At 40.4% G+C, this 14,212-nt stretch overlaps 1 protein-coding gene across 1 annotated transcript in view; it reads left to right on the top strand.

Annotated features, from left to right (window-relative positions):
- The window catches only part of CA5A (carbonic anhydrase 5A), a 47,078-nt gene that overhangs the window by 6,376 nt on the left and 26,490 nt on the right, over positions 1-14,212 (top strand). The window lies entirely within an intron of this gene.

Genomic DNA, 14,212 nt, shown 5'->3' with positions numbered 1-14,212 from the left:
TGACCATATTAACAATTAAGTATATCATAAGACTTACAAAAAATAGATATTTTAAAAGGATGAGTTAAAGATGAAATAATATTTGACCTTAGAGCCATTAAAGTTTATTGAGGAGAATGACTTTGTCAGACATGCATTTAAGGAAAGTCTTTTTTGCACCTGGATTGGAGTGGGCAAGATTTGAGGGAAGGAGACCAAGAAGGAAGCTGTGGCAGTTATCTTTCCTGTGAGAGGAGATGAGGGCCCAGACTATGGTGGTGACTGTGAATACAGAGAAGGAGACGATGTTAGAGATGTTGTGGAAGAGAGAGAGAAATGACAAGACTTGGATAAGTAGGGTGATGGAAAGGCAAGAATGGAAGATGACACAGAGATTGTGAGCCTGGTGACTGGAAATATTCTGGTGCCCTCAAGAGCGATGGGAATGGTTGGAAGAAGGGTGGGTTTGTGGGGAAAGGTAATGCAATACAATAAAGTAATACAATAAGATGTGTAATTAAGATCATAACCCATCCTTGACTGCTCATATTATGCTACTCACTCTGTCCCACCTAAAACAAAAAGTAGAAAGGATGGGTCATGGGCCCAGAGCACAGAACTTGGCTTCTGAGGCAGCCATGAAGTGTTCTGGGTTGAAGGGAATGAGAATGCTGGGAGAAAGGAATTTTCTTAATGGTCCCTATGCAGTTGCTGCTGTAGGTCCCAATTAAGTTATAATTATACTGAGGGGTGGAACCAGTTCAGAACAGGAGAGGTTAATAGTTTATACAGTGGAGGGAGGGAGCAGAATAGGGGAGTATAGAGAGATATGTTTAAGTGGGATTGTTTTGGAGATGAGTCCCATCATTAAGGGGAGGATGGGATGGGATCTACCAGTGAGCTGGCAAATTTTTAACAACCCACTGAGACACTTTTAAGCATAATGTCCTTTATTAACATTTTCTTCATTACATTCTTAGTATTTCTTCATCACATTCATCATAGTCTAGAAATTAACAAAACAATAAATCAAGCCCTGATTTGTAGCAATTTCTGAGGTATAAATGCTAAATTTAAAACCACAGAAGATTTAACAATCAACTCTATGAATCCATCACACCCTTGGATGTAATGCATTTCCTTGTCTTCCAATTGGTTGATCACACACCTCTTGGGTTTAGACCACAGTCCCTTTGCAGTCAGGCCATGGCCTTAGCTTTAGAGTCCACTGGTCTAGAGGACTCCTAGGAGGCCAAAGTAGCTTTGGGTCCAATCCCAGGGCTCAGATAGTCATTCAAGCAGAATGTTCAAAGTCCGAAGAATCATTGGAGAGGTAGCGCTATGTATGGAGGATGATGCAATGGATATGTGTCAGAATATCATAGTAAAAGTTATAGAATCAGAGTGAAAAATACCTCACGGGTCATAGTGTCTCATTTCAAAGAACCTGAGGCCGAAAAAGGTGTCTAAGGTCACACCACAAAAGCCAGAGTTGGAAGTCAAACCCTGGGTCTTTGGCTCCAAAGTCAATGTCCTTTCAATTCTGGATATGGATCCCCAGGCATTGTGAGGCTATATAGGATATGGATTCATGGTAATTTTGTGGCTGCCTAGGAGTGGGGGCAATCCTCAATTTGGAGTGCATATTGTAGAATAAGTACAAAGGCAGTCTACAGAGATGGGCACCCCCAGCTTATACCTGCTCCCAGAGGGATCAGGTGCGTGCTGGTCCAAGTGCTGCTTGCCACCCATGTAGAGACTTTATTATCTGGGAACAGTGATGAGTGATGGTGTCTCTATATGAATGGTTGTGGTATCCAAATGGGGAAGGGGAGTGACAGAGTAATGGGGAAAGAGGAGAGCTCAAGGTAACCCAGTATTAGCATGTAGATCCTGTGTCCCTCTGATATATTATAGTAGGAGATAAGTGTCTGGACCGGCTCATGGAGGCAAATAGATTTCTATCCAGTCATTAGGCGAACTCCTCCCTTTAGACTTCAGTATTTCTATGGCTCAATGAGGTCACAGATATGGGGACCCCCTTCAGTGGTGCAGACTGTCAACCACCCATGTCTTCTTACCCTGTGGGACTCTCTCTTATGTCCACCCATAAATCAGCAGATCTTTATTGCCGCTACGCAGTTTTCGTAAAATCCTGAGCCTCTATTTTCTTTTTCCCTTATGTTTTTTGTTTTTATTATTTCTGGATATTTCCACCTTCCCACTCCTTGCCCAGTGAGCATTCCTTACCCCTATCCTTCTCTTGCAAAAAAAAGGAAAAAAAACCAAATAACTAAGGCAACACAGGCATCCATCTTATCTAATTGTGTGTACAACACTCCCATCTCTTTAACAAACGGAGGTATATTTCCTAAGCTCTTCAAAGGGCCAGGATTGTTCATTACAATTACAGAGGTATCAAGCTTCTTTTTATTATTCTTTTCATTTACATCAGGGCTTCAGTTTTCTTTTAGAGACAAACACCAGTGGGTGAAATTTCCTACGTTTGGCAATTATGAATTCCCTCCCTTATCTAATGATTCCTCCTTCATCTTATGGAATTTTGCATTCCTCTCATGCACTTATATTCCAATCTGAATTCTATCTATCCATATAGTTATATACAGATGTATATTTATTTATATATTTTATATATTGTATATATTTAATCTAGTGCTTAGCACAATGCCTGGCACATAGGAGGCACTTAATAAATGCTTGTTGATTGACTGAATCTCTTTATTTACAAGATTGTAAATGCCTCGAGGGCAGGCCCTGTACAGCAGGATTTGAGGGCAGTACTACTATGACACAGGTCCTCTCAATGAAGTCCAAAACATCTTAATTTTTTTTTTGGCTGCCATACCTCATAAAAAAGGTTGACTCATATTAAGCTTAGAGCACACTAAAAACCCCAGATCTTTTCCAGATGAGTTTCTATCTATTCTATCTTGTACCTGTGAAGCTGATTTTTTTTCAACCCAAGCAGAAGATTTTACATTTCTATTTAATTCCATCTTCTTAGACTTTGTTTCTCAAGATCTCTTTAAATCAAGAGGACAACTACCCAAAACCAAAAGTGAATGTTAAGATCTCTTTGGGTCAGACTTGGCCATACCATGGGAATAATCAGAGCTGGTATTTTAAAAGCACTTGATGGTTTATAAAGCACTTGATATACATGATCTCATTTGTAGGCAGAATTCAAACCTAGGTTTTTTCCTGTCTCCAAGCCCAGGGCTGTTTCCACTAGATAATAGCCAATCCATCTACCTTTGCATCATTCGCAAATATGCTAAGTATGTTATTTGTGCCTTCATCCAGTAGGTTGATACATTAACCAGCACAGGATAAAATCAATTCCTTGAGCAATCCACCAGGATTTTCCTTCCAAGTTGACCTTCGGCCATTAATGACTATAGTATGAATCTAGCTGTTCAACTACTTTTAAAAAATATTTTCTTTTAAAATTGATCTGTTTTTCCCTTTTTTAGTTACCAAAATTTTTCCCAGTATCTTTCCCCTTCCCCTCTCAGATAGCCATCTCATATAAAAAAAAATTTTAAAGACAAAAAAAGAAGAGTAAAAAATCAACTAAACCAATCAATCCATTGCAAAAGTCTAAAAATACGTGCAATGTATCATATGTGGGTCTCCTGCCTTTGCAAAGGTTGGGACATCATCTCATATTTCTTATTTGGGGTCATGCTTTGTAATTTTTCAAAACTAATTTTTGATTTTTATTGGAGGGAGGGACTGTTCTTTCCACTTAAATTATTGTAGTCAGTGTATATATTGTTTTTCTTGACTCTGCTTACTTTACTCCACATTAGTTCACATATATCTTTCCATACTTCTCTATTCATCATAGTTGTCATTTTTTATAATTTACTTAGCACATCCCCAATTGACGGACATCTATTTTGTTTCCAATTGTTTGCTATAAAAAAAAATGTTGCTATAAATATTTTGATGGATAAGGTGACTCTCTTATCAGTAGCCTCCTTGGAATGTAAGCCTAGTAGTGGAATCTCAGGGTGAAAGAGCATGAACACTTTAGACACTTTATTTATATAATTCCAAATTACTTTCCAAAATGGTTGTGCCAACATCTAGCCCCTTCTGAAATAACTTAACTGTACTATTATCTAATCCACATTTCTCCATCTTTTTCACGAGAATAAGATGAGAAACTTCATCCAAGGCTTGTTTAAACCCAGACAAATGGTGTTTCTTGTTTTGCCAATCTAATTTCTCTATCACCAAAGGAAATTAGGTAAGTCAGTCAACTAGGAACTGGGTGGGGTGTTTAAAAAAGTTTTATCGATGCTTTTAAAAGTACAGTTATTTTCTGAATATATCTTCCTATTTCTGCTATTGAATCCTCCTTAAAATATAGGAAAAAAAATAGTTAAACAAAGCCAGGCAAGTTTGACTAGGTTTGACATCCTATGCGATGCTACTTTTCCTTGTTGTTCAGCCATGTCCGACTCTGCATGGCCCCATTTGGGGTTTTCTTGGCAAAGATACTGGAGTGGTTTGCCATTTCCTTCTCCAGTTCATTTGACAGATGAGGAAATTGAGGCAAATAGGATTAAGGGACTTGCCCAGGGTCACACAGCTAGTAAGTGTCTGAGACCTGATTTGAATTCATGAAAATGAGTCTTCCTGTCTCCAGGCCTGGCACTCTATGCACTATGGCGCCGCCTAGCTGCCCCACTACTTGTCTATAACCTCTAACGAGAAGAGGAAAGTGTTTTATCACCTAGTCTCTGGGCCAAGGGTGGCCACTATAATTAATCAAGATTCAATCGCCTTTCAATGTTTTCATTTATGCTATTGTAGGTATTTGTCTTGGTGAATCCATTGTAGCTCTTGGTGCTCACTGCTTCCTTTTCTAGCTGTTCACTAACCATCCTTTTATTAATGCTTTTTAGAATTTTGCTAAGAATCAAATTAAAGCTGTCTAGGCTAGACCTTAAAGACACAACTCTCTTTCCTTTTCACCTCTCTCCAGTGCTGTGACACATTCCCTCTTTTCCATTATGTTTCAGGGATGAAGCAATCATACACAATAACTCTTTTCCTACCAAATGCTAAACAAGCATTTATTCAGGACTTACTACCAGCCAGGCATTGTGATAAGTGCTGGAGGTACAAATACAAACAGAAAGAAAGACAATCCTTGCCCTTACATTCTAATGGGGGAAGACAATATAAAATGGAAGCTAGAAAAAGAAGTGGGGTTATGGCTCTTGGAGGCTTTGTGATTTGAGCTCATCGAGATCAATCAGGCTCTCTTTTATAATCTTATGAGTCATTCTCTTGATGTCATTTTTGTTCAATAATTTCCAGTCCAAAGATCATATGCTTAGGCAGAAAGCTAAAACCGAAGAAGTAATTATTTTTATTTGTTACAAGAGAGAGCTTTAAGAGGGGAGAAGTATTAAGAAGTGACAATTGTGTAAAGCTTATTCCTCAAGGGGGTTGAGCTTGGGAAGAGAAGATAACGTACCCCTAGCAGGAGTGTTGGTCCGGGCTGAGAAGGAAAAGGACTGGAGTTCATGATGAGGATGGAGAAGAGGACTAGGAAGAGTAAGGCATAGGGAGAGAGGGAATGATCCTATAATTTCAGTGCCTCTCCAGCATTGGGAGTGGAATTTTGTGGGTGATGACAAAGTCAAGGGTGTGACAAGGGTGTGTGTAGGTGAATTGTACAAGAGCATATTATAGGAGTCGACTAGATTCAGGAACTGGAAAATTAAAGTATTTTAGGGAACATTGACATGTATGTTGGAATCCTCAAGTATGGAAAGCAGGAGGTAGAATGAGAGAGGGAGATTGAGCTAACCACTGAGCTCATTGAGAAGGTAAGAAGAGTGCCCTGGAAGCTGAAGCGTAACAACCATGGGGAGGTATATTGGCCAATAAATTCGGATAGAGTCTATCCAGCGGGGAAGAGGTTCCTGAGTGATGGCACCAAAGAGAGTGTAGAAGTAGCAATATGGAGCAAAGAGAATATAAAAGCAAGACAATGCCTTTTGTTTGGCATCAGCTCAGTTTACACTCAGCATCAGAAGAGACCTCAGTTCAAATTCAGCCTCAGATACTTCCTAGCTGTGTGACCCTGGGCAGGTCAGCCTCAGTTTCCCTAGTACTTAATACAGTGCTTGGCACCTAGTAGGTGCTTAATAAATGCTTGTTTCCTTTGTTCAGATGATCTGCAGTCTGAGCACTTCTTATGTAATTATTGCCAGGCAGTTAGGTAGCACGATGGATAGAATGCTGGTCCTGGAGATTGGAAGACCTGAGTTCAAGTCCAGCCTCAGACATTTAATAGCAGAGTGACCCTGGCCAAGTCACTTAACTCTAGTTGCCTCAGTTCCTCATCTGTAAAATGAGCCTGAGAAGGAAATAGCCAACCAGTTCAGTCTCTTTGCTAAGAAAACCCCAAATGGGGCCACAAAGAGTTGTGAACAGCATCCACACACATGTAATTATTATAAGGCGATGTCCTATCTGCCGTTGCCTGGCCTTTCTTCTGTCTTTGAGATTTGCCTTAAAAACAAACAAACAAAAAATCCAAAATCTTAAGAGATAGAGTGGTCTGTACGAAGTCAGAGAGCTACTAAGTCATAGAACCAAGTCTTAAGCCCAGGTTTTCTGACTTCGTGTCCACTGAATCACATAGTAGACTTAATAAATGTTTGCTAAATGAATGAATAAAGTATCTTTCTATATTTCATATTTTCTATATTCTTTACTCTAGGAAACCTTAAACCAACAGCTTGGCGGGTGTATTATTTCTGCCCCTGGCTTTCAATCGGTGTTGATTGTGAACTCCCTGAGATTATCTCCACTGACATCATATCACATTACAGTTTAAGGTCAATGCGTCTTTCTCTCTGTAGTTCCTGGCCTGCATAAACGGTTATTTTGGGGGTGATGGCCATCATCCCTTTTTCCAAATCAAAAGCAAGGGGAGATGAGGAGCGATACATCCATGTGCTTCTCATCTGCTTTTTAAGACGTTTAATGTTCCAAGAGCAGTAGACCTGTCCAGGGTAATTAGCTGAATATACTCATCTGTGTCTCCATCCACTGCTGCTTCTGCTATTACTACAATTATTTGGATGTCTCTGGTTGAGTCATTATGCTCGGGTCCTGGCAGAACATTTGCACTCACACTGCCTCCATTAACGATTGAAATCCCCTAAGAATTCCATTCCCCTGAACACCAGAGAACAGCTATGTTCCAGGAACCGTGGGCTGAATTCTAGCAAGCAGGGTCCTCTTTACTGTCCAGATGCCTGAGACCCTTAATCAAGAAAACCAAACCAAACCAAACCAAAACCTACTTTGGTCCAAAAGCCCAAAGTTCAAATCGGAGCCCTGGGAGTGAGGGTAAGGTTGGGGTTTGATTCCAAATGCTAGTGTCCTGTTTCTTCAGGGAAGAAAACATTGGCCCATTGTGTTAAAAGAGATCCAAGGTCATGGGTTCGAAATCCACATGAGCCAGTTTTTCTCTGCTCTGTTGCACAGACCCAGACTACAACCCCGATCCTCACCAATATAATTAGCAAAATATGTGCGCTTTTTGGTCATAAAGGGGACCTAGCCCTGCAGCCCACATGGTTCACCACAAATCCACCTCCCTTTGGGAGAGGCAGCTTGGGGAAGCATAATATGTCCCGAATTGAAGTCAGAGGACCTGGGTTTGAATCCCAACTCAGTCATTTATCAGCTTTGTGACTTTGTCCAAGTCACTTAACTTTGCCAGTTTTAAGTCACTGACCCTGATAGCCAACGAAAGCCTTTTATCAGACTGACAATGGGTAAATGGCATGATCTTCATGTCCCAAGGACAGTGTGGTTATTTATTTATTGGTGACATGTTTATTTATTTTAGAATTAAAACGAGCTTGTCTCCTTCAGAGAACTGAGAAGGCAATTCTCCAATATCAGTACGAATGGGGCCCAGAACCCTGGCATTTTGGCAGCGCTACTGAGAGGTTCCAATGAGATCATGTTTGCAAGGCGCTTTGGGAACTTTCAATCGCTATATAAATGTCACCTATCATTATTGCTCAAATATTCAAGTGACTCTATGATCTCATCAATTTGGACTTTCCTTTCAATAATCCCCAGATATTCAACCTCTACTTCAACCTTTCATTATGCATCTGGCCCGAGATCTCCATCCATCCATATCTGCCCACGTCCTCCCGTAAGCAGGATCCCCACAGGCAGTCCGGCCAACAGCTAGGAGCCTTTCTCATTTTCTCCTGACAGCTGAGGACGCCAGTGGAGGACTCGGGCTCCGTGCCTGTTAACGCTCACTCTTGCCATTTGAACAATCCGTTTTCTTTTATAATCATGTGTTTCCTCGTTGACAACCTTGATGGGAGCAATATCTCAGTCCCATGCAAGTTTTTAGGTTAGTTTGCCTTAAATGGTATTGAAACCATCTTCAGGCCTTTACTGGCTCTTGGCGCTAAAGGGGAAGTTTGCTGAGGCAGCCAGGTGGTACAGTGGATAGGGTCCTTGGGCCTGGGGTCAGGAAGAGCTAAGTTCAAATCCTAACTCAGATACTTACTAGGTATGTGACCCATAAGCCACTTAACTGCTGAATGCCTCAGCTTCCTCAACCGTGAAATGGTAACAAGAATAATATCCACCTCCCAAGATTGTTGTGAGAATAAAATGAGATAAAATTTGTATTTTGCAAACCTTATAGTGTTTTATAAATTCTAGCTATTATTGACATCTCTTCCTTGTCACCCAAGTCCAAAATAGCCACGAGGAGCTCCTGGCCCTCTCTGACGCTTGGCTGGTGAAAACTAATGGGCAATTCAGGCAAAAGAGATTCACCCAGCTAAATCAACTCAAGGTATACTCAATACTTACCCTTGTTGAATATCCTTCTACTACTAAGTCTAAGAAAATCTCCTTTTCTTAACTGTTTAATGACCTAGAATTTTCTTATTTGGTGCCAATAGCAAACACAACTACCAAAGGGCTGACCTGAATCAGGTCCAGCCCAGAACAACAGCCTTTATTCCATTCCTTCTTCTGTGAAGTTCCTAATTTGTAGAAACCTGCTCACAGTCACCGTATAACTTTCCATTGTTCTTTGGATAATACAAATTTTTAATCCTTTGGAGAATTTAGTGCTTATGACTCATTGCCATATAATAAATGCCAGGAGAGTACTGGTCTTTAAGAGATGGGTCTTTCATTCTGAAATAAATTTCAAGTCATTAAAGGAGTTTTATAATTTTTCTGAAGGCCAGACTTTTCTCAGCCTCCAAGATTTTACTTGTCCATTTTTATTGTCTGTCTAAGGTATCTTTACTGGTTAATAAGCTCTATAGGTTGTCCATGTCATAACAGATATTCTTCATCCACATGGTGTTCCCTGTGTGAATGGTTAGGTTAAACTCTTTTGAGTAGACATAGATCTCTTCTAGGAAGTTCTTCAGCATTCTTGGGCCCAATGAACCCAACACAATATCAGATGCAGTCAAGAGGTATTAGAGGACCTCGCCAACCATAGGAAATCCCTCTTCAGCAATGAGTCATTTCCAGTCTGTTATATATACATATATATACACATACATACATATATAATTTACATATAATATATTATATATAATATATATGAGGTATACATGTAGACTTCATGTCTTTGCCCTCACTCATTCCTTATTTCTGTTACATATTTTCTACTATGTTCCTGTGATTCTTAATTATTCTCACTCTTGTATTGAAGTCATTGAGTTTCAAATTATATTTCAGACAGCAGTAAGCATTTATTAAGCTCTTAATATGTGCCAGGCATTGTGCTAAACACTGGGGATACAAAGAAAAGCAAAACCAAAAACAAACCAACCCAGTTCCTGCCTTCTAGGAGCTTTCATTCTAATGGAAGGGACAACATACAAACTAAATATATACAAGATATATACATGATGAATGTTGATTTAATTTGAAAAGACTTACTAAAATCTTCCCAGGATTTCTCAACCTCTTTATTCTTTGTAATGAATGTTGGTGCATAAGCTGCAATCATGATTATTTTCATGGTTGCCTTTTTTTTTGGTAAATATTTATAAGTACTGCAACATGAGATGACCAAATGTCTCATGAAATTATCTTTTTTGTTGCCTTTGGGCATGCAATAAATATAATTCCACCAACTCCCTCATTTACTTCCCCAAAAAGGACTGTGAGCTCTCCTTTCGCTCCGCTGTGGTGTCCTTTATTCCTTCTGGTTTCATTTATAGTAAGAATGTCAACATCGATATAACTCGGTTCTTCTGCCAGTATGTCCATTCACTGGCCATTGGACAAGACTCTCAAATGCAGACCGTAACTGCTATGTTGACGTTCGTAGACAGTCTAAAAACAATGTGATGCTTAGTCCCTTCTGCCCTATTTCGTAACACTTGATCTTTGTCACTGTGGAAAGAGGCTGAGAAGGACTGAGAACTTTTTTTTTTTTATTTTTCTTTATTTCATGAATTTCCATGGCCAAAAGATTCATTACCAAGTAAGCAGGCTATTGATGATGAGCCTCTGTGCTGAGGTTGGCCAGACTTCAGAAAGCAGATTAAATCTATTACTAGGACCATATTGAAACCATTCCTCCATGGCAGATCCTGTCAGAACTTGCAGTCCAATGGCATATAACCCACACTTATCTCCACACTACAATTAGTATTGGAGTAGGATTTTGTGTAGGGTTACTATTAATTATAATTATAATTAAAGGATATTCATAATAATGATGATAATACCCAAAGAGAATAAATTCTTCAAATTAATTTTTATCAAACCTTTTTTTTTATTCAGGTGGCCCAAAGAAACCCTACTTAGTCATCTGAAATATTCTTCTCACTAAAGAGTACCCTTCTTTCCTAGGGAGGGAGCAAAGTATAGTGGAAAGAGGAATGCACTTAGACTCTAGAGGGCCTGGGCTTGACTTCTGTCGTGTGACCATGGGAAAGCCAACCCATCTGAAGCTCAGTAATGTCCCCCTGCCATATGAAGATCTTGTGAGGAATACATGAGATAAAGCATACAAAGCATTACGGAAACCTCCAAGTGTTAAGTAAATGTTAGCACACTATGATTATCGTTCTGCTTTCCGAGAAAAAGGGCTAATGACCAGAACTACACTGGCAGTGATACAGAGAGGGGATGAGAGGTCTGTCTAATCCACAAGCTGACAAAATGACCAATTGTGCTTTTACATTCCTTGCCAAATTCAGTAAACTTATGTTGCCTAAAAACAGCTCACGTAGGAAAGGGCTCCAGATTTGGAGCGTGGCAGACCTGGGTTCGAATCTTATTTCTGCCCCTGTAGTGAGCTCTGAATTCTATGATCTCATGGTTCACATTCTTAATTCTTTCTTGTCTGTCTCATTTCCCATCTATCTCCATGGTCCAGTGCTGGTCTCCCCACCCCTCTCTGCCAGTGACTGGCCTGAGTCTGCCTCCCACCTAAGATTACCTCCCACCTACACTGTATAGATCTTCTGTGTGTGTAGGTACTTCGTGCTATCTCTCCATTCTAATGTGAGCTTCCTGAGAGCAGGAATCATGGTTTTAGCCTTTCTTTTTATCCATAGTGCCTGGCACATAGTTGGCATTTAAGATTAATATTTGTCGACATTGACATTGGTTTCTCTTTCCAATTCTTTTCTCTTGCCTTCTATGTTCTTGACTTATTCAACCGTACTTGAAATTGGGAGATGGAGTGATTGGGAGATGGCATCATTTCACATGGAGAAATCGGGAAGCCTGCTTCTGGGAGAATTGTGGGGAAGTGTAAGGGAAATGCCTTGGAGCATACATAGATATGCCACGGTTCTGGTTGGCTATATGTTGAAGAGGAGACCCTTGGATTGGCTGCCAAGATTCAAAAAGGTCTATCATCTTCAGCTGCTGTTGTATCCTCAAGCGCTTGGCACAGTGCTTGGCACATGGTGTGCACTTAATAAATATGTATTGCTTCATTCTCTTTTGGCTTCATTTGGTGACTCCTGGCTCATGGCTTTGGTGAGAGACCACACCAACCATGGGGGTTTCAACGCATTGGGAGAGAAAGCTATAGGAATCTGGGAGCCAGAGTCCAGGATAGGTTTTACACATAGCACAACATCAATGCCCCAAGGAACAAGGAGAAACCTTTGGGAAAGATTTCTAGATGCCATCTGGGCATCTGAGATGCAGGCTCATTCAGAAGTTGTGCTGCATTTGGGCACAAACTTGTTGGAACTAATAGTTTGACCTTATTCCTCCAGGCGATACATGGGATGTATTGGAAAAGGGGAAGTTAGGAATATTTGTTCTCTCTATATCTTTGAAGTAAAGATGCCCTTGTAAAAGCTAATCGATGTTGAATAGTTAAGTGGACCTGGGGTGGTTGTAACTGGCCCCTAACGATGGAGAGGAGCCTCACCCATGGAGGCTCGAGCCAATGGCAGCAGAGGAACAAAGTGTCTCCAAATCCCTCAGGTTTATAACAGACTTGGCTCTGGGATAGAAGGCCAGAGTGCACGTTAGAAATGAAAAGAAGAAAATTTAAAATGTATTATCTCTGAAAAGTAAAATGTCACTTAAAACATTTTTAAAAAAGGAAATTAGTAAAATTAGAAACAGGAATGCTTTGTAAATAGAGTAAGAAGGGGAAAGGATTTCTAATTGAAAAGACAGGCTGCATATGAGTTAATATATGTAAACCCATAGCTATTTAGGTGTTGGGGCATTACCAGCTGGGCGAGAGCCCGAGATGTGAGGCCAACCATTACTAAATATCCATGCAGATTTTCCTTCGGCTTCTGGGAGCCCAAGGAAGCTAAATGAAGGCAAAGATTCCGCACCCAAGCCTAGCCAGCAACAGGCTCGGAGAACTGTGAATTCAGTCTCTGGAATGTTAGCAGCACTGGAAGCCAAGGTGAAAAAAGGAGGGAAACGAGTTTTATAGGAATGGGGGAAGCCAGAGGAAAGACTGAGGTAATACAGAAGAATAAAACTCCTGCCCAGATAGACACCCAATGTCAAATTCCATAAACCAGCTACCTGACTTCATGCAAACCTTCTGGTTATGAACCTAGAACAAATGAACCTTTTTTGGTGAGCAGAGGAAAAGATTTCTTTCCATGCTTAATACCAATATTCTGCAAAAAGGCCATAATGTGATGTCAATATTTGTGGACTTAAAATATGAGCAGCTTCTTAAAATAAGCTATTTTTTACCCTGCCTGTCTTATCTATAAAATGACTCACAAAAGAATGAAATTTTAGCTTGGCTACTTCCCCCCAGCTTAAGATAGGATTCCATGGGGGATCTAAAGACCTGTTGACCTTTGCAAATGGCTCCTTGCATTTCCACGTCTTTCAGAGATAGGATTACCAAAAAAAAATTATTTTTAAAATTCATACCATGACCCAGTAATAAGCAATGACCAGGTTCTGGTTTAAAATATAGCCCAAGCCCACCAAAACTAGCTGACTATCACAAGAGCATAATATTAGAGCTAAAAAAAAAAAGACCATAGTGGTTGTTTAGTCAAGCCACCTTATTTTACCGTTAGGACAATGGTGGCATAGGGAAGCCAAGTGTTTGTTCAAGGTCACGCAGGTGACAATTTGGGGGATTTGAACTCAGGTCCTCTGTCTCCAATCAAGGACTTTTTCTAATGTCCCATTTGACTAGAAGTGTGTTGAGGACACAATTTGGGGGTGTTTTGATGATGCACCATGCAATCTAACTTGTTCTTGATCCCACAACAAAGTATTCACATCAATTTGAGGTTAGCTCCCTTCTAAGGGAGCATGTCCCAAGAGTGCACTGTGTGCCAGGCATTGTGCTAAGCACTGAGAATATATAGAGAGGCAGAAAGATCCTTGTCCTCAAGGAGCTCCCATTCCATGGGAGAGGCACCATGTAAACAATTATGATCTTGTACAAGATGTATACAGAATAAATGGGGGATAATCAAAGAGAGAAGGCACTAGCTTAGCTTCTAAGAGGAGATGTCCCATTCCTTCAGTCCAGAGAGCAGGAACGAGGGCAGCCAGCTGAGAATTCCAAGTGATGGGTAGAAGTTGCGGAGGAGTGAATTTTGACCCCATATAAGGAAATTTTCCTAATAGAACTGTTCAAAAGTGGATAAACTACCTTGGGAGGGAGTGGGTCCTCCCTCCCTAGAGGCCTGAAAGAGAG

Source organism: Trichosurus vulpecula, chromosome 3, assembly GCF_011100635.1.
Source record: "Trichosurus vulpecula isolate mTriVul1 chromosome 3, mTriVul1.pri, whole genome shotgun sequence".
NCBI lineage: Eukaryota > Metazoa > Chordata > Mammalia > Diprotodontia > Phalangeridae > Trichosurus > Trichosurus vulpecula.
The sequence above is the reverse complement of the archived record's forward strand: the minus strand, read 5'-3'. Positions and strand labels throughout refer to the sequence as shown.